This window comes from Argiope bruennichi, chromosome X2 (genome assembly GCF_947563725.1).
Source record: "Argiope bruennichi chromosome X2, qqArgBrue1.1, whole genome shotgun sequence".
In the NCBI taxonomy this organism is placed as follows: domain Eukaryota; kingdom Metazoa; phylum Arthropoda; class Arachnida; order Araneae; family Araneidae; genus Argiope; species Argiope bruennichi.
The window spans coordinates 30,410,208-30,429,624 of NC_079163.1; the positions used below are offsets into that span (position 1 = coordinate 30,410,208).

General features: G+C 26.6%; 1 protein-coding gene across 2 annotated transcripts in view; it reads left to right on the top strand.

Annotated features, from left to right (window-relative positions):
* LOC129960800 (polycomb group RING finger protein 5-A-like) overlaps nucleotides 1-19,417 on the top strand; it is a 157,682-nt gene that overhangs the window by 90,833 nt on the left and 47,432 nt on the right. The window contains exon 2 of one of the 2 annotated variants that reach the window (XM_056074452.1): nucleotides 15,748-15,844. The exons of the other annotated variant lie outside the window; for it this stretch is intronic. The gene's annotated coding sequence lies outside the window, so the exon portion shown is untranslated. The remainder of the gene's footprint in view (nucleotides 1-15,747; nucleotides 15,845-19,417) is intronic. 2 annotated transcript variants of the gene reach the window in all.

A 19,417-nucleotide genomic window follows, 5' to 3' on the forward strand; every position in this document is an offset into this window, starting at 1 on the left:
TGTAGTGAATTATTTACTTTTTTACATTGTTTGATAATATAGCTATACAAAATACACGTAAAAGAATATATCGCATTTTTTTGTGCTGTCAGGCTGTTGTGAAACTATCATTTTATCTTTTAATGCTAAAATTTTTAAAATTTCAATTTTTTTTAAATTTAGCCATAATTAAATAACCATAAATATTGCAATCACTGGAGTTCATGGCGGATTAAATGCAAAAATTAATAATTGATTTAATGTTTTCATTTCATAATTTTATTTAAAACTTTACTTGACAAAAATCTTAAACAAATTTCTTGTTCTTTTATTTCCCCATTCAATTTTTTTCCCTCCTTATTAAAATTATTTCTTGTTGAAATCTACTCAGGTTTTATTTTTATTGTGTTTTTGCATCTTAAATATCAAATTCAATGAGAAATATAATAACTGTTGCAGAGTTTTAACTCAAATATGTCCAAAGATCCACATTCATGTTTCCGATCCACGACTCTGTTTTTTACTAATTTCCCTCTTTGATGTTTCTAACCTCAGTAAACAGGAAGAAAAGCTAATTTAATAAATCCCTGATTTGCGGTGTATATGTCGAGGCCTGATTAGATGTCACCCTCCTTTCATCTCTAATAATAGATAGTACTTCTGAGGCAACATATACAATGTTTGTGTGCATTTTACAAAATTGTTTATGCTCTATAGATTAAATGTCAGCTTTTAGAATTTAATGTGTTGTTTTCGAATAATACCGAAAAAGATTGAAAAAATATCTTATTGCTCATAACATTTTTCCACCTAGCAACCATAACTTTACCTTGTCGGAGCAAGAAACTTGAGATAGCCATACTTCACTCTAACTGACGCCATTAAAGAATTAAAACTTTATCCCATTCCTTAAGTCCCTAGAAATTCGCCTACGCTTAGATTCCTGGAATGCAATTCTCTCCAATCCTCCTTCCCCGAAATATGAGAAGGGTACAGCGGAATGCGGGGGCTTTAGATATGTAAGGAAAAATAACTTTGGGTAAAAATTTTCCTTTGAGAAAGTCTTATGTTACAAAACTAATTGATGACCTCCATGAATGTCAGAGGAGGATGGAAGATTGCCGAACGGAGGATGCAGCAGCTTTGATTTTCTTTTTATCGGTCTATATTTAGAATTTCTCCAGCTTATTGCTGACGTCAATAGGGCCCATCCGGGCATTCCAGTGAAGACAGGTCACTTAGCCACTTTTCACTTGAAGAGAACGGTTGGGTCTTCCTATTCGTCCATCTTTCGTCAAACTTCTGGTATCCCTGGCGTAATAAAGATCGACCCAAAGCAAAAAAATAAACTGAAGAAATACATGCGAGATTCACACAGATGTTGTTTTTTTAACCATATTTTCTGTGGTAAGTGTAATTTTTATTTGATGTCTTTATATTTTCTATCTTGTCCATCTTGTTAAAATTGAGCAAGATTCTACTTCTACAAACATGGATGAATGAATGTAATCAAAAACATTTTACGTTTCGTAAAAACATTTATTTATAATTTTCTTTTTTTTTATGTTTATTTAATTGAAGGTGAAAGTTATTTTTTGATCGATAAATAGAGATCTTTAAGATTGCCAAATCTCTCAACCTTTTCCAAGATGGCGGTTGATGGAAATTTCGAGAATATCTTTAGAAAAAGGTAGATGTTATATCGATTAAGGGAACTTGGTATTCTAAAATCGATAAAAAATATTGACTTTTTAAATTTCGAGTTTAAAATTATGTTTGAACTCTCTGAAAAACTCAAAATGATAACTTTTTAGTGAAATATAAATTCAATTTTACAGGCAAGCAATAAATGTTTAATGTTTGTTTGTTTTTTTTTGTTTTTTTGTTTGTCTGTTTTTTTGTTTTAATTATTTCTCTAGCCTTTTTGTGTTGATTCTTCTCCTTCGTATTTGAAACATTTTCGAAATAAAACCAGATTTTCAAAGCTACAACAAAATATATTGTTTATTTTAATTCTGATTTTTTTTTTTTTTTTTTTTTGAAAATCACCGAGTTAATAGAAACGCGTATTGTTTTATTATAAATGGCAAAAGTTGGAAACGTGAATCGAATACTCCAAATGAAACAGTTTTAAAAAGCATGAATTTTTCTGTCAAGTTCAAAATTGAAATTGCATTGTGAATATTTTAATTTCAATATGGTTCAATTTTCAATTTATGAGTGACTGAAACATTTGTATAGATGCTTTCAAACTTGTTTTTATCCCTTTAATTTCATAGAAATTTTAATAATTCCAATATGAGATTTTCGTTTTGTATTTTATTCAAATAATTTACAATTATTTTCATGTATTAATAAGCAGTTTTTGATTGAACTAGGAATGATTTCGTAAATATGGTGAATATAAAATTTTAAGAAATAAAAAACATTTTTAATCTTTCAAAATATTTCTAATTGTTGCTAAACTAAACTAGAGCTTTTACTATCAGGGGTAAGAATAAAATTTTGTTACATTGTACCTCTCTTATTTATTTATATTTGATTATTGTTTGATACAAGGTGATTCATAATATTCAATATATAAATCTTTGAGTCTTTTATTTTTTTTATTTGCTTTTTCCGAAATCATGTCGGAAATAAAATGCTAGCTATCAAACACATTTTATTTAAATGACATGAAATTTTTACTAAAAAATCCCGAATATCAATTTAATAGAATTGTGGAGCGATTTGTAAAAATATTGATTTAAAAATTGAAGTCTGAAAATTAAAAAAAATCTGATATTTTTCCAAAACTGATAAAAATGTTTAACATTTTTTCCCCTGAATTTAGATATCCAAAGTCAGGTCCCATAAATAAAGAAAATTGAATAAGAAGAAACATTTTTTAAAAAAGAACTCATTTCTTAAGAAAATTTTAAAGTTTGAAATTTCTGAACAGAAAAGTCATTTGAGCAAACTAAGTTTATGCACAATTTATATTTAATCACAACAAAACAAAACCATTTTTTCCCCTAATTGAAAAAAGAAAATATTTTTGAGTAACGAGTCCTCCTAACTTCATACGGTATCTAAGAATATCTTGCAATACTATAGAGATATAATATTGTATCCTCCATATTCATGCAGGCTGGATATCCGCTTCTGCTGAAGCTCATAACAAATAAGGAATAAAAAATCATTCTTATTTTCAAACAACACGTAGAAAATACATTTACTTGTTTTCCCAATTTGACAAGTTTATGACAGATTTATAATAAAACAATTGTTCATACTTTCAAAGACGTAGGTAAATAGTTTTACTTGTTTACTTAATTTGTCAAGTATATGATAATTTAGGGATAAAGTATTATTTTTGTTCTCCACTAATATGTAACGAAACATTTTTTTTAATAAATTGTAAAGTCAATTCCAATCATATTAAGAATTTCTGTTGATAAAAAGTAATGGAACTGATTTTTTTCTTTATTTATATTAGTTAGTTTGTTATTCGTATTAGCGTTTCTATTGTATCAAGTACATAGTATACTTTATATCTTGAGTTGCTTAAGCATGAGATTAGAGACCTGCATATTTGTTTTACATTTTTCAAATTAAAATTATTATACAAACAGTAGGTAGATTTTTTTTTATTTACAAAGTATTTTTATAGTGGTTAAAGTTATGATGTTTATGTAAGCAACATTAATAAAATTTCATTAAAAATTTCGAAATGATTTTGTCAATTTTGCTCTCCAAACTTTTTTGTGATATATCCATATATGCCTGTTACATCAATTAGTCATCTATATTTAATATCTATTGTGCAATTATTTCAACTTATATTAAATTGTATTCTTGTATTTATTGTATGACTGCCTATTGGTGCTTTATAAGGTGGTACAAATATAGTGGTAATACGCACTACGAAGATATTTTTTTTTTAATTTTTATATAGAATTATCAATTTTAATGTTTCTTTGTGAAAATTTTTGAAAATATTACACAATTATAAATAATACGTAAAAAAATATTACACAATTATAAATATTAAGCAAAAATAATTTATGCATTATCTCAAAATTCCAAAAATAATCTTTTTAATTATTTAAAATGTATTTTCATGCAATTTATATATAAACTTTAAAAAAAATTATTATATGTAATAGCAATTTTATTATTGAAAATTTTGTATCAAACTTCTATGTTTGTCAAGTCGAACTCGTTTTTCCTCTTTTCAAATGGTTTTCCTTTCTTTGTATTATTTTAAGATAAATTCATATTTATTTCATTAAGTTATGTGGCATTTATTAATTAATTTCATCTTAACTATGCAAAGAAATTTTATAGCTTTTAAAGCAATAGATATTTTTAATTATGTACTTCATATGACTTTTAAGCATTTGCAGCTATTGATTTATGTTATTTTTTGTGATATAGCTATATTAAAAATTAATTTTTATTCATCTGACAAAAGTAACTATTGTTAGAATTATTTAAAGCAAATGTGACTTAAATGGCTGAAAATCATATATTTTTCCCCAAAAATTTTTCTATGTTACTTATTTATGCAACTTTTGAATGCTAATTTTTTTCAGTGTTATTATGTTCATATCTTCATTTATTTTTCATAGTCATATTTGGTCAGCGATGTACAATAACAATTAGTGTAGGCTGGAAAAGTAAAAAAATTATCTAAAAAGCTTTTACTAAATAAAGAAAAGTAGGGAAAAAGGGGGGAAAACATTAATAAAATTGGTTCGGTTCCCGCATGGAGAGTTGTAAAAATATGGCAAAAAACAAATGTTTTTCCTTTAATTAAAAATTTAAAAAGAATTTCTCTGTCTGTTTTTATAGCATTAATTGTTAATTACTCAATTTCTTAGGAATAATAAAAAAGTTTTATTAATGTCTGTCTATAACTTCTAGTTGCCTATCCTATGCAAAGTAAATAAAAATGAGTAAAATTGCATCATTATGCAATTTAACACCACTTGAGTACTTTGTTTGCTACGATTAACCCCTAAAATGCAAAAATTTGCCAGGATCGCGGAAAACCAATTCTTCAATACATTTAACAGATTTTATGGCAACTAAAATATGAATATGGCAATTGAGTTTTGTATTGTTCGCTTTCTCTCTCTATACTATAAACCAAATTTCCATGTATTATTTGAAGAGAAAAAGATTTTTTTTTTTTCATTTAAATCGGATGTGTTACCAACTGCTGTATCAAGCGATTGGGATGCATATGATTTTTTCCAGAAAAAAAACTTTCCTGATTCATTTATAATCGCGCTGTGAATTGTCCGTAATTGAGAACGATAGCCCTCCGGCACTTGTAGTCAGTCGAAAGGGGTGCCTTTTCTTTGGCGCATATTCTTCCGAAACCTAGTCGACCGCTTTTCCTCAGCATAAGGCAGAAACGCCGCGATAAAGATTCATACTACGGCCTGTGAACAATCCATAAGGGAGAAAGAATAAGCGATGGTTGCTTTCTCCATGTCGTGTTGTCTACGTTCTTTCTTTTGATGTTTTAAAATTATATTGTATAAATTCATTTTATTAGTAACGATATTGCTTATTAATTTTATAATTTTAATGATTTATTTATTTTACATGCATTTCTTAGTACAAACATAAAGTGATTATTAAATATATTTTTTCAAAATCAGTTTAAAGCGATTGTATTTACAGGAAAAGTTAATACTGCAAAATAATTTAAAGGTCATTTAGGCAAAATTTATTTTTGTTCAACCAATTCATAAAAAAATTTTCTTAGTATATTAAAGTAAAAAAATTGCAAAAATCGCTGACTTTAAGTGAAATTCCTTTTCTAATATTGAATAATTTCCTCGATATGCATAATTTATATTTAATTTAGATCAATGATATAACTAAGACTAATCATTATATTTGCATTTTCGCATTTTGAATATATTCTTGCCTTCAGGCATTTTAGAATTGATACTTTTAAATATCTTGTGCATAATTGTTTAAAATCACATTTTAAAATTTTTTAAAGAGTTGAACAATAGCTTTGTTTGGATATGTCAGCTTACTCACATAAATATTAAATAAATTCCTTTTCCTTAAACTTGTTATTTTAAACATGAATTTTTTCGATGATAAAATACTTTTATGTAATCACCACATCGCAAATGCAGTTTCAATTTATGAAAGTTTTATTGCAGAAAGGCAAAAATGAGTATTAAATAGTTTCAAATAAAATTATAAAACTCTGAACCCTCATTTCCATATTCCAAATCTGAATGGATGATTGTTGTTCTAAAACAAATCTCATAAAATGTTTGTTATTCTGAAATTACTTCAAATTAAAATAGTTATTTTATTTTAAATGCAATTTCAATCTGCTATTAGTCCAAAATATTTTGTGCTTGATTTTGTTCAAAAGAAATACAGTATTTACTACAACAATATTATCATTACCTGCCAAATATACCTCCTATAGGATTCGATTAATATTTTCCTTCTAATATTTAACTATTCTAGTTATTCCAAGTAAGATTCTAGTTATTGAAGAATTGCATCTTTGTTCAGTTTTTTTTTTTTTTTTTTTTTTTTTGCTTTTTTAACTTTGTTATATGTTAAAATAAACTAAGCATTCCTGAGGTATATTTTAATAGGTTATTTATTTATTATGATCTTAAATTACATGCCTTTTTTTCCTATTAATATATCCACTGGATGAACTCCCCATCCCTCCTCCCCCTAGAAAAAACTTACCATCCGAAAAGTATGCTATTATTATTATATAACAGTACTAAAATTCTGAGTCATTTAATGAATATAATCTGAAATGAAAAATATTTTAATAATTAATAATTGTTTTAAATTGTATTTTTAACCGATAATCTCGAATAGATTTAATAATAAAATCATTTGAATTACATAAATTGTGAGTTTTCTCTATAAAATGCAAATGAGGATTTCAAAGACATATACTAATACACATATTAATTAAATACACACACACAATAATACTTACACTAATACACACATATATTATTTAAAAATAATTGTGCTAATTTTTTTTTAATATTAGAATAAATCCTTCTTATGAATCGTGTTTATCAAAAATAATGAAATTGTTTTTATGTAATTATTTTAAAAACTAATTTAAAAAACAGATTACAGAATCATCCTTGACATTTGTAAGAGTACTAATAACGTTTTATTATTTTCATAAGTATTACTTTTCTAATTATAGCATAATCGTAAAATTCAATTAAATTTAAATTATACTTTTAGTGAAAGTAACTTAAAATTCAAATTTGAAGTATATCTGTAAGAAGTTTACCTTATTAATATATTTAAAAATATAAATTAAAATTCCAAATTATATTAAAAACAAGACCATTAGGGATAAAATGGGTTTCATTCTTTTCCTTTTTTTTTGGGGGGGGGGGGGTTAGATTTTCAGTCTCATACTCGGAGAAATTTCCAGTCTGAATTTGATAAAAAACATGGAGAGAATTAAAGATAACACTGATTTAAAAAAAACGATAAATATGCCTCAAAATTAATTTGAATTTCACAAAATTAAAAAATTTCATTTAAAAAAAATGCCTGATTATTATTGAAAATATAATAAACATTTTTTTTTACTTTATATGAAAAAAATCTTTCTTTGAATAATCGAATTTGTATAAAAAAAAAAGTATTTTATTATTCTACTCCATAATCAACTACTTTAATCTGTAAAACAGTTTCTAAAAAGTGATATAACCACTTTTTAGAATCTCGCTGTATAATCAACAAGCTGTCTGAACCATGCACGGGCCTTCAAAGCTGAAGTATTTTATCGACATTTTATGGTAAACTTCATTTCATCACCAGCTTAAGATAAAGCTTAATGGCACGGCATAATGGATGGCGGATTTATGGCCAAATCCAACTCCACCATGGGAACAAGACTTATGATGGGAATGATGATTGACTAAAAGCAGCAGCCCTTTCCCTCACCCCTTTGGAAAATGAATCCCTTAACATTACCCCTTGGAGTGAAAATGGATTTACTGGTCTTGTAGGGGAGGGGGGGAAGAGATCTTGGTTGAAAAAGACACCGAAGAAAAGTTTTCTCTCAGTCTTTGCCGATTCTTAACCGTTAAATTAATTATACATATATGATTGTTTTGACTTGAAATTTTTATATACTCTACAATATTTAATTTTTAAACTGTATTTCGTATATATCTGAAAAATTAAATTTGTTAAAGTATTATTTTTTATGTATATTGTATTTTCGTATGATTTGTGAGTATCGTGGTGAATGATTTTTATTTTAGCCATGAAGATATAAATCGTGATGAATGATCTTTTTTTTTAACTATGAAGATACAAATCATGATTAATGATCCTTTTTTTTTACTAGAAAGATACAAATAGTGATGAATTATTTCTTTTAACTATGAAGATACAAATCGTGATGAATGATCTTTTTTTTAACTATGAAGGTACAAATCGTGATGAATGATCTTTTTTTTTAACTATGAAGATACAAATCGTGATGAATGCTCTTTTTTTTTATTAAGAATGAAGATACATATTTCTTTACAAAAATACTCGAAAGAAATAATTTGAATCAACAGAATTCTTTAAAAAATTAAGTTGCATTTATCTGTATGCAAATTCAACCTCATCACAGCCCGTTAATTTTTGACATTATTGTTTTAAAAAAATGTGCATATCTTCAGATACATTTGTAATACTTTGTATCAATATACGACATTAAATATCAATTATCTTATTCAATGTAGGATTTTAACATATTTATGCTTGTCATTAATATCTAAATTATTGTTTTGCCCATATGTATTTATTTAGAAATTAATACATGTTGAAAACTTGTAAAACGATTTATAATTCATAACAAATTAAGATAAATAAATTAATTGAAAGGAATTTTACATGATATTACAAATAAATTAATTTTCTATTTGTTTGCATTTTTAATTTGTAAATTATTTTATATATATGCTTAATTTTGACATATTTTAAATATCTGCTTCAATATTGTTTTAAGAAAGCTAAAATAAATCCCATAAGAACATCTCAAACTGTCAACAGAAAAATACTTCAAGTGCTTTTCACTATAAATTATTATATATACTGTTTTTAGCATCTATCTATTTTTTAGTATCTTTCTATTTTTCACTTAAGCATGTGTTTGTGACTTTAGAAGGTATAATTGTATGCAAACTAAAATTGAATTCAGAGCTTTATTTCATTCAGCTTGTGCCTAATATTAATTTCTGCTCTTCATTTGAGTTTCATTAAATATAATTGAATTTACTATTAATACATCTTTATTCAAATTTCGACAAACATTTTCAAACTAGTATTCAAGTAACCCTTAAAGCAATGTAGAAAACTAAATAAATCTTCTAATGCAATATATTTTTAGCTTAGGTAAATTAATTATTAGGAATATTTTTACATTAGAATCAGTATATTTTTCAAACACTATATAAAATTCAGTGGTTGCTATCCAGCGCTAATATGCAGGAAATAATTTTGTTCTTATTGAAATATTCTCAAATTTCGATTTTAATAGAAATATAACAATAACTTTGATTATCCATTAAAAAATATATAAGTTTACATTCTATCAGAAATCTTTATAATCGGAAACCTTTCATATTATGTTTGTAAGCATATCATAGATCTGTAATGACTAATAAACAGCCTAAATTTTTTTAAATATATATTGTTTTGTAACACTTTATTCACTTCTCTATTTCATTAAGTATGTGAATATGTATTAGTTTCTGCATTTCATTTTAGTTTCATTAAACATAAGTAAGTATACTATTATTATAATTTTATTCAATTCTGGGCAGAAATATCATTAGAAACAAATTTTTAAGAAGCGTCCGTAAATCAATACTTTAAACTATATAAAGCCTATAATGCAGCATATTTTTGGTTGCAATTATTAAATTAGTAGTACATTAAGCATAAGAATGAATATGCTTGTTTCAAACGCTCTTTTAGATTGAGTGGTTTTTATTCAGCAATGATAATTAAAATATAAATTTTTCAGATTTAAATAATTTTCGAATATTTATTTCAATACATTTATAAAAATCACTTTGATTATCCATTAAAAAATATTAGATTCTATCAGAAATTCCTAGACAATTGTCGCAATGCAAAAAAAAAAATCTACTTTATTTTAATAAAAGAATTCAATCGCTTGGTGACAAAGTTAGAGGCAAAATCTTTTATTTTTTCTTTGAAAGAATATCACAGATATGTAAATATAAAAGAAGATGGAAGTTTTTTGAATATCTTAGGCAAACAAATAAAATGAAAGTCAAACAAATATACCACACAGATTCTAATTTTACTGAATCTCGTATTTCTCTTGAGAAAATGCGGATAATTGTAAACATAACAAATTATCCAGAAATGTTACTTAAAATGAATTATTTCATTTTCCCTAGTGTTTTTAATTACCCTATCCGATATCAGGAGTAAAGAAAAAATCCTTTTAATTTTCCATTTTCTTCCTACGAAGATAACCTAGACATCTGTTTATACTTTCGCTTCCCAATTTAATATTTGATTAATAAAATGATTCATTCTCTTTCATTTATCTTTTGAACTCCACAGTTTTTATGCATCGGAAGCAATTTTTTCCCCGTTTCTCCATTTTTTTACTCGGGTTGACTTTTTCTCGAGATCCCTCCTTGACGCCCAACTGAACTATTCTTCTCGTGTTCAAGTTTGTTTTTATTCCCTTTCTCAGACATTTTTTCCCTTTCTTCCCTTTAACTGCAGTCAAGTTTGATTACGATTGAAGTTCTCTTCTCTATACGAGAGATATTATAATTTGATTAAATCCAGTATATGTAAAGGATGTCCCAAAATTAATGCAAGATATGAATTTGCCACCATTTGTTCAGTAAATTGTTGCAACCCTATTAAAAAAACTATTTGACAGTTGATAGTTTAGGGTTAGTAAAAATGGAGTGATACATGATAGAACAACGTGTTAACGCAAGATTTGAATTAAATTGAAAAACACAGTTTTTTTAAAATTGTTATACTTTTATCGAATCGTAAAGTACACAGGATAGGGTTATTTATGGAATAACATATAAGGCAAATGGCCCCCATGGCTTTGCTGATACATACGAACTCTTTTGTAAAAATTTTCCATGATCATTTTGCATAAATGTGGCTGAATTTCGTTGATGCAGGGTTGAATTTCCTCCAATGAACGCTTGCTTATGGGCATGTTGCCATAGACCTTTGACTTCAAATAACCCCATAAAAAGAAATTCAGTGGAATTAAATCACCTGATCTAAGGGCCAATTCTCAAATTTTCGAACTGTGGCCGCCATACATTCATTATTTTTTAAATATTGTTCAATAAGGAAAGCACATTGTTCTATTCGTGTAAAGCTCCACTTTTACTAACCCTAAACTATCAGCTGTCAAAGGGATTTTTTAATAGGGTTGGCAACACTTTACTGCACGAATGGTAAAAATTTTAAACTTGCATTAATTTTGGGACACACTTTACAAGAGAAAAATCATAGATCTATAAGTAAAGTTTTTTGTTGTCTTTTTCTTTTGTCTGCAAGACCAAATCATAAAATTTACACTGCTGTGCTCAACAATTTTTTCATTCGTTGTAATAAAAATATCATACAAAAAAAATTCATACACATATTAATGAATAAAGATATAAAAGTTTTCAAATAATTTCTTTTCAACTGCATTTCGAAGATAACTGTTTTAGCTTTGTTTTAAGTAAGAACCATTTTCATTCTTTTAACTGTATAAATACATCTAGGAATTGTTGAACATTAATAGAAAGACATTATGATTAGATTTAATGTCACAAAAAGATACAATAAAAAATGCCACAAATTTATAAGTAGTTGTTTTCGCTTTTCCACTTTCCCTTTTTGTTAAAAAATGAAAAAAACACTATAAAAAATACAGTCCTAACAATATATGCTGAAGAAACTATTTGTTTTTATATTAAAAATATCACACAAAAATGAATTAATTTCTGTGAAAATATTAATAAAACAAAAGATAGGAATGATTTTTAAAATATTCATATTTTCTCTTTCTGTAGCTGTATCGCTCTTTCTAAGCTATTTTATTAGACAAATCTTAAACTGAGATCACATTCATTCCTTTTTTAAATATATAGACAATCCCTAGTATTTGTTGATTTCTGGAAAACATTTTGAGAAGCTGTACACTCGATGGTAGTTGTAGAATCTTTTGTTCGTACTTTTCGAGGCGGAAAACTAATCAAAACCAAAAGCGTAAACGTTACCAAAAAAGCAGCGAAACAACAGATGAAAGCCAAAGTGCTTTTCGCGTGAGGATGTGTATATAAGAACATATGATCCTCATATGAGTTGTATGTTTTTCTTATCAAAGTCATTGTTCAATATAATAAACGAAAATGACCATCCTTTTATTTTCCATGCCCTACTTAAAATATTGGGGTCCAAAAGAGATATTTTATTATTTACCCAAGGATCTGCATAAACATATGGACAAAAACTCGTATGTAAATAACGATCTCTTTAAGCACTATTCCATCAACTTGAAAGGTTTTCATAATAGAAAGGATTATACTGATTCTTCAATTATTTGAACATAGAGTATGAAGTATTTTAAAAGTGGGAAAAGAAATGTGGAAATTTCTTAACACTTAATTCTGTTTTGAATTTATTGAAAAATACCTAAAAAAGATTTTTTTTAATGTATAGAAATTTCAAGAATAAATCTGATAGGTATCGAGATCAGTCTTTTTCTCACTTTAATCTTATAATATGAGTTAAAGTCATTGTGGTATATATATGTCATGTATATATGCATATCATGTTGTTTCATATCTCCTAAACGGCTGGGCCAATTTCAACCAAATTTTGCACACTTATTTTTTGAGACAAGTGGAAAAAATCATCAATTTTTGAAAATACTAAAGTTACATATTCAATTAATTAGAAAATAATTGAATTTTTGTCATTTTTCAGCAGTAATTTTGAAGCAAATTGTTCCACAAGAAATATTGTAATACCATTGTAAAATTATTACCTTTTGAGTGATATCAAATTAATTTCTTTGCAACTTTTTCTTCAATTTTTATTAAAACTTTTAAAATTTAAAGCAGATGATTTTGAAATACGATTGCAATGAGACAATGATCCACTCTGCCACTATTTTTTTAAATCTATATTTCATATCTTTTGAAATTTCCCATTGATTTAATCTTGTTATTTAACAGCCTCTAAAATAATTGAAAGAAAGAATTAATGCAATCTTCTTTTCAAGCGATTGCTAGTGAATAAGGCTCATTAGCAGTCAATCAAGTGATAAAAGAATTGAGTGAAGTTTTAGTTTAGTTTAGTTTTTTTTTTTTTTTTTCATCTCAAATGTTATACATAAAAATATTTAAATTGAAAATAATGCCGAAAATATCAACTAGTATTAAATAAAGAAGATTTAAAGAAGTAATTTTCAGTTACTTAATATTGTCTTTTAATTTATCCTTCTTCTTGTAACAATGAGTCTCAGAAACACTACAGGTTGTTGTATTAGCGTAGTAGTAGGGTGTTCCGGATCTGAGGGCTCTAGTTTTAAAACCCGTTGTCACCAAAGATCCGCTATGTATGCGAGTATAAAACACGTTAAATCCGACGCCGTAGGCCAAACACCCTTCCGCTGACGCATCGCAAAAGCTTGCAGAGGGGATTGCACCACAGGCATCCTCCCCCCCCCCATTACCATTTGACCAGATTCAAAATTATGAGGAATTATTACGTACCAAAATAACCCTCGTACTAATTTCAAAAGACATATTAATTAAAACTTAAGAAAACTAATCTCAAGGCATTTGATATAAACTCATTATAATCTTTATTTGCGGCGATGCATGTAAGCCCTTTTTCGCGTTGAAGAAATCGAAATATGTTTAGACTCCAAATTTCATTTTTTTTTAAATTTACAACTCAATTAAATGCTGAGCAACAGAAATATATTCATTTGCAGCTTTCTTCCTTTAGCCTCCCTATGTTTTCAGTGCCATTAGAATTATATTATCAATAAATTCTTCACTTTATATTCAACATCTTCTTAGCATGATACCATGTAATACTTTTTGCTCGATAATGCGCTATGATATCGTCGTAGAACAATGATAATGAGCAAACAGCTTCTCTTTGTCTCATGTTACAAGTCTTATTTTTCTTTTGTCGCTTCATGATTCTTCGTGTTAGAATCCATTACCCCTAATTGTATTTGATTTAATAATGCACCATATATTAAGAACATACTTTGCAGAGTAATGCAAATAATAAAATGAAGTGGCATTATTAAAGGATGAAACCATTATAAAAGAAAAATTTTACATTAATTTATTACTTAGACATTTTATAAAATGATATTTTGTTTTGATCAAATCTTTTATGAGTAAGTATACCATAAGATTGATAACTGTACATTTAGAAAAAGACAAATATAAAAACAGGTAAGTAAAACTTAGAGTTTTTTTGGCTTATATATTTTTTAAGAAACTGCTTAAGTTGAATCAAATGTTTTATTGTTTATGAAAGTAACCTTGATTGCTTGTTAAACTTTTTTTTACGGTCACCAGTCATGTATAATTTAGCTGAAATTCTATTCTTTTTTTTTTTTTTTTCATTTATTCATTTCTTAAAAAATTTTGTGAGAGAAAAAGTTTGTGCCTTCATATACAACCAACCGAAAATAGATTTTAATTTTATCAGACAAAGGGTTTTGCAAAATAAATTAACATTTAATTTTAATCTAATATGTCGTAAGTAAAAAAAGAATATTTTTAAACATAATAAATTTCTCGAAATCATGATTTGTAAAAGCAGATAAACAATAAATTTCTTGAAAGCATGATTTCTAAAAACAGATAAACATAATAAATTTCTTGAAAGCATGATTTCTAAAAGCAGATAAACATAATAAATTTCTTAAAAACATGATTTCTAAAAGAAGATAAACATAAATTCCATAGAATGTTTTATTAAGTACTGTAAGATTTACTAAAGATTTTTAATTAAAAATTTAAACATGGAATCGTTCAATCACTGAAACATATTTTTAAAAAAAATTGTTTTCCTTTCAAAATGCACAAATGAATGTGGAAATTAATTTCTGGACGAAACTCACATTATCTAACATGACTTCTATTCAGAATAGTATAATATTCTAACAGTTAGGAAACATTTTTGTCAACATGATTTTTACGAGAGACAACAGTGATTGTATAATAAAATAAATATGATTTAAATATAAAATATTGCCTCATTTGGAGTTTTGAATGTAGGGATATCCGAAGAATTCACAGACGGAATTAAACAAACAGCGTGTTTTATGTTATGTTACCAGAATTATTATATTTTCAAAAACAAATCATGAAATAAAAAAAGTCTGCTTAAATGCTATTTTTGTTTCACAAAACGCAAAAAAGCCCCTATCATCACAAAATAAATATTTTATAAAAGCAAATGCATATTGATATTATTTATATATTTAAATAAATTATAATAGCAAATTTTAGTGATTTTGGTATAACGCTTATGCTAAAAACTTTGTCTAATACAATTAGGATAGCTTTTATAAACAAATAATTTAATGTGCGTTTGGAAAATTCATATGATTTACTTAATAATTTGAAGTTCTATATAATAGACTTTTTTTTGTCAACATTACTTTCTAAATGAAAGAATGGTAATTAATATTTGTATGGTTTTTAGGTTGAACTGTAAATCTAAACTTTGTGCATAAACTTTGCTCTGTGGCATTGTGCATTATAAATTTGGTATCAGCTTCTGATTCAGCAAACAGCTAAAGGTAAGTGATATTTTTTTTTACTTTTTACTTTCAATATTAGAGCATTAAGATTACTGGTTTTCCAGGTAAGTGTTGAAATAATACGATATTTTTTCAATAGAACCAGACATTAAATATATAAATGTGTTCTAAATGACGTTAAAAAACTGGAAAATAATAATTCTTAAATTTATTATTAAATTGTGGACAATAATTGCAAAGATCTTAAATAATAACTTCAAGTAAATAATATGAAGTAAAAGGTTCAGAATTTTGAAAGAATTTAAAGGGTGACAGTATAAAAGCTTCTTGATCTGAGGAGGGCCAGTAGTAAGGTTTCGGCTTCTATGCCGAAAGGATCCCAGGTCGAAACCCTATTAAACCAAAGAACCGCCGTGTCAGTGGACATGGTGCATACCAAATCTATAGGGAGGAAATGTCCTCCCTCTAGTGTGGTGCTGACGCTTGGAGACGGGGCACCAGTTCAGGTGTCTTCTGCTGTCAACTGCTCAAAATTTCGAGGGAAGTATCAAAATAATCCTAGGGTTACACCAAAGAAAGACTTTAATGAAATTAAACTAGAAGACTATCATTTAAGTGTTTTCTGCTTTTATCGGTCTAGTTGTCCTTTTGGGAGCTACAAGCTGACCTGGTATAGTATGAGATCATTGTAAAATGTTTGTCTTTTTGGAAGGAGCATTGGAGTCAATCATCACTACAGTCAAACAGTGCTCTGTCACCAGATCACAGCAATCGAAAGTTTTCTTCTGGTGTCAAAAAATAAATATTTCTTTGCAAAATCATCGATTTTGTCCAAAAGCTTCGGAAATTATATTACATTTTTTTAATGCATGGAACTGGAATTCTCGTCAGGCTTTGGCAAAATGCTTAAATATAGAGGAGCGCCTCTAAACAAATTTCTGGATCAAATAATTTATATTTTTTCCTACATTTGATTCTTTTTACTTTTTCGTACTTAATACAGGCCCTCAAAATAATTCAATTTTTTCATTTATTTTATAAAAAGAAAAAAACTGACCGAAACAGCTATTTGCTCTTATAGTCACACAGAAAACTAGTTTTTGAAATTTGCGTTTTTCATTTTATTTTCTGCCCATGTTACTGTCAGCATTTGTTGCTGAAAAGTAATAATATAAATCAGAATTACTTTTAAAAATTTCATACTAAAATGCTGAGATACAACACTATTTACTGACACAGTATATATTAAAATATCAATGATTTATAAGTACATTTATATAACGTATGCATGAAAATGATTTTAGTCTTAGAAGTAGCAAAGAGATCTGATGCACATCTCTTATGAGCATTATATTCATGTCCCAAATTTTTTTTCTGGAGTGTTCTTCCAATTCTTCCATTTCGTGGAACATACCATTCTTCCATTTCGTGAAAAGAATGATACTAGACCGGATGAATTTGATCTTTTGGAATGTCTCATTAGAGCTTTTAAGATCTCGATACAAAGAAAACAAAGAATATTTATCGAAAATAACAATGTGTTTAGGATAAAATGTTTAGACTTGTAGAAGAATATTTCACTGCAAGAATATATTGCATATGAAATAAATATGCAACATAACTAATCCTAATATGCATAAATATATGCATAATTAATTGCATTTTGTTGAAAAAGATCTCGAATTTGTGTATTCTTCATCTACAACAATTTGATTTTTGTTTATCAAATTGTTGATATAAAAATAAATCGATAGTATCGGTATATCTATATTTAAAATTTATAATTATCAATAAAATATATAATTTAATTTATCGATGGTATCAATATTTAAAATATAAAAGTAACTCATTACAGAAAAATAAATGTTAGGATAAATATTTTATGGAAATTTTAAAAATGTTAAAAAAAATGCATTTAAGTACTTTATTGTACAATAAGTACATTTTAAAAGTACTCATAAATGAGTGTTAAGTAAATCAGAATTTTTAAGGATTTTTCCAATTAAATTAGTTATGATTACACAATTTTGTACATAATAAAATTAAAATAAATTTGAGGGTAAAAAATTGTTGCACAAGAAGAAACTTACTAATTAAACGTAGAAAAATCATAAAAGAATGTACTTTCCATCATATAACAAAATGTTGAATGTTAAAGAAAATACACTTAACTATAAAATTTATTTTACTGATGATTAAATAAATTTAATAATACAAATATTCTGAGAATTGACATTTGTAATCATTGCTCTCAGAGACTTTATAATACTTTCTCTGGATTTAAATTTGCTCTTCAGAAGAATTAATAGAGTAAACCAAGTTCCTTTTTTTAATACAAGATTATACCATAACAAAAAAAAAACCATAATAAAAGAGATTGTGTAAAAAAAAATATCATCTATTTTCTAATAGTATACAGTTCCAATTCAAGAATATAAATATGCTGAGTTTCTGATTTTTCAAAACTTTTAAGAGCCTCAGGAAGCAAATATATTTAGTTAAATGAAAGGACATTTAATATTTAGCTATGTTATTAAATAGTTATTTAGAGAATTCCATGTTTGAAACTAGATTCCACAAAAGAAGCATAATGTATAGAATCTTGCTTCATATTAAATCTGACATTCAGGTCAAGCGTCTTCAGGTCTTTGTGGCGATGAAATTTCAAAATGGAAATACTATCTTAGGTGTCCTTGTTATCTGGACACAGTTCAAAATTACAAAATCTTCCCAAAATCAATTCCTTTTAGCTTCAAAATGCAGCTTTTTAATATTATTAAGTTAAATTAAATTAATTATTAGCTTTAACTCAATTAATTATCCATGATCATAAGAAAACATTGTCTTGAGGGGAAGGATTGTTTTTGTGAACGTATTATTGATGATTATCACTGATGCTCTTCATACCATCTTCAATCATAATTCATTTCAGTTCGTTATCATCACTCGAAATTTTCAATAAAGGAAATAATTTGATCTGAACTTGAACAGTTCAAGTATTTGTCGATATAAGCATAGCAATACATTTAATCTTTTAAAAACATTTTTAATTTTTTTTAAAAACAAAGAATATGAATTTATAGGCAACTGAAAACATCCGTTTCCCACCGTGGAAAAAATCTTGTTTCCAGGAACATTTTTTCAAACGATTATAAAACAATGCAGTAACACCACAGCAACAGAATTTGTATTTCCACGCCATATTTCTTTCACTGAATTCCAAATGCGAAATCATCATAACAGTATGAAATGCGGCTAATAAAATATATCAACAACAAAATTAGGATTTAACCACCTAAAATGAAATCAAATGATATACTCATCATAGCATCGTACTTTTTGTAAACAGTTGGTTTTTGTAAACAATTGCCTCTTGGCTGTTATAACGAAAAAAAAGGTAACTATTGAAAAAAATGTTTTTGCTTTCAATTTATTTCTTTATATTCATGTGAAAATCGTCGGAAAATATCTAAGTTTAAGTCAGAAATCTAGACTAAGGATTCATCTGGACTAAGTTTTATCAGTAGAAATGTTTTTTCTTTTATTACATTAGGAATATTTGAATATTCGACATTTATTTATTTATTTTGCTAAAAGAAGAAATTTCAGTTT